The following is a 2,809-nucleotide window of genomic DNA, read 5'->3' on the forward strand; positions in this document are numbered from 1 at the left end:
CCCGTGGCTTGAGAAGGGAGAGCAGGGCCCATGTCTGGCTGCAGCAGTGAAGCACAGGCAGTAGCTGCGCTGTGCCGTGCTTCCAAGGAAGCATTTCTCTCTTGGGGAGCTCTGCTGGTTTTGCTGCTACAGATGTATCTGTGCTGGGCGTTCCTGGTTCTCCTTTGGCACTTTCTTTGTGGGGATCAAGGGAAGCTCCCCCCTTCCCAGCAGGTGACTCAGCAAGCTGGAGCCCTGCTGTGTGCAGCTGTGTGTAGGATGGGTGCCCTGAGCAGCGCTCTGAGCGTGTACAGCTCTGTTTCCTTCAGACAAACAAACAGGACCTTGCCTTCTTCCTTGCTTCCTCTGCTTTTCTGTTACTTCCTAGAATCCTGCAAGTTTTTACTTTTTTTTTTCCACCTCTGCTTTGCTGTGCTTTTTTTTCCCTTTGCTACACGATGGTTTTCTTTCCTTTTTGCTTTTTCCCTCTTTGTTGCTTTTTGTGTCTTTTTGAGTTATTTTTCATTCTCTTTTTCCCTGTCTTTGGTTTGTTTTTTTTTTGTTTTTTTGTTTTTTTTCCCTGTTTTGTCTTTTTTCAGGTTTTTTTTCCCCTGCTGTTTTTCTTTGTTTTTCACAGCTGTGCTTTGCTTTTTCTTTCACTGTTTTTTTTTCTTTACTTTGGTTCCTCGGCTTTACATGTCTTTTCTTTGCTGTGCTTTTCTCTGCTTTGCTTTGCGTTGCTTTCATTTCTTCTTTTTTCTTTTTTCTTTAAACTTCTTTGTTTTTCTTGTCTTTTATTTGTTTTGATTTTTCTTTATTTTTGCTATTTTTTCTCTGCTTTGCTCAGCTTTTTAAGGGATGTTTCCAACTTTTCCAATCAATTCCCACCTTTTCCCATGCTTTCCTATTTATTCGTTTTTTCTCTAGCTTTCCCATTCTTTCCCATCTTTGTCCACCTTTTCCCATGCTTTCCCATTTTTACCACGCTTTCCAAACTTACGCCTTTCTTTCCTTTGTTTTTCCACCTTTTCCCATGCTTTCCCAACATTTGTCCTGCTTTTCCCATCTTTTCCTTTGCTTTCCCAGGTTTTCCTGACTTCTTTTCTTATCATTCATTTTTCTGCTACTCAAGCCAAGTCTCTCCACTTTCCTGCTCTGCTTTATGGTCTTGCATGGAGCAGCGGGCTGTGAGATGGGCCGTGTTCTCCTTCCCTCACTGCACCAGGTGGTAAAGCACTTCTTTTTTTCTTACATTTCTTTTTTTTTTTCAGGGGTGCTGACATGAGCCGAGCAGTTCTGTTCCTGGCAGTGAGGCTGCAGAGTGGTCGGCCATGTCATCAGTCAGCGTGGGAGCAAGTGCTGCAGCTCTGCAAGCATGTAAGCCATTTCTAGCCTGCAGCTGTGGGGAAGGAGGCTCTATGTTGTCCCACAGATAATACACAGCTTCCACACTGGCGTACTTAGTTTCCCTATGGAATGTGTCCTTCTGGGGCTGGCAAAAGGCTTAAGGCCTGGAGCTTAGCTTGTATCACTTAGTCTCGATAAGGTATCTTTAATGTAGTTAGGCTCTTAGGAGAAACATTAGGAGAAAGAGTTTAATTTGGGCTGACCTGTGTCCAGGCGAGGGGATGTCTTCCAGCAAGGTCTGGGAATGGCTGATGAAAGGCAGGCAGCGCGCCATGGTGTGAAGGCTCTGTGTGTCTCCTGTCGCTGCCTGTGCCTTCAGCTCTTTGTCCTCTGACACGACAGCATAAAGCGAGGCAGGGGACGCAGTCTGTGCTGTTGGGCTGCAGGCGGAGTCTGAGAGAGTCTGTGTTCCGTGAGATTTTAGAGGCAGTGCTGGGGAGCGTGGGAGCAGTCCAAGCCTGCCAGGCTGCCTTTATTTTCAGGGGCCTCTGTGCAGCAGCAGACGTGCGTTTCCTAGAAGTACGTGATGGATGGAGCACATGCTGGGATCAAGGTGGCATGGATAGGAAAATCCTGCACTGGATGTACAGGCTTGGCCGAGTCCCTGTCTGAATATCTGTATATCTGCACAGCAGGCCCAGCTGCCCCTGCTTCCCCCCTCCATGGGAACTGCCCATGCTGCCACTCCCGGAGTCTCTTCTGGCCACAGTGACCTGGGGCGATTTCCCCTTCCATCCGCCCGTGCCCTGCCTGGTGCCCATCCCCACAGCAATTCACGGCACTGGCACGGGCAGCGCAGGCGAGCTGTGTTCAACGCCCTCTGCATCCCGCTGCACAAAGGATTGCAGGCGGAGGCACAGCAAAGTGAGCACAAAACATTTTGGAGGGGAGAGCTGGAGCTGGTGGTGGCACCTGAGGGACGCTGCCATGTGTGTTGCCCCATCCTGCCCCGCAGGTGGGCATGGGGAGCTGGGGGGCTGTGACACTGCACAAATGACTGCAGGCAGAGGTGTAGCAAAGGGAACACAAAGCGTTTAATAACTTGTCATTTCTCTTACTCATTGTTTTGTATGCTAATATTCCCAACCTAATATCCCCCATCCTAACAATCATGTCTGATCCCCAAAATCCCACCCCCTAAGCTATTTCCCACCTCCCTCAAATTCCTCCTCCCCCCACTATCCCACCCCTGAATTTCCCTCCCACAGTTCCCACGCAGTAATTACCCATCCCGCCAAAATCCCACTTCAATTTCCCCCCCTCCTAGTTTCCCTCGCCAACAGTTCTCCAGCCCCAGTTTCCCTCCCCACCAAATTCAGATGCAGTGCGACACTGTAGGGGTAGGAAGTTGCTGGCAAGAGATTCCCACCCAAAATTCCCACCTTAAAAGTATCCCACCCCCAACATTTCCATGCAAGGGTCC

This window comes from Numida meleagris, chromosome 8 (genome assembly GCF_002078875.1).
Source record: "Numida meleagris isolate 19003 breed g44 Domestic line chromosome 8, NumMel1.0, whole genome shotgun sequence".
Taxonomy (NCBI): Eukaryota; Metazoa; Chordata; class Aves; order Galliformes; family Numididae; genus Numida; species Numida meleagris.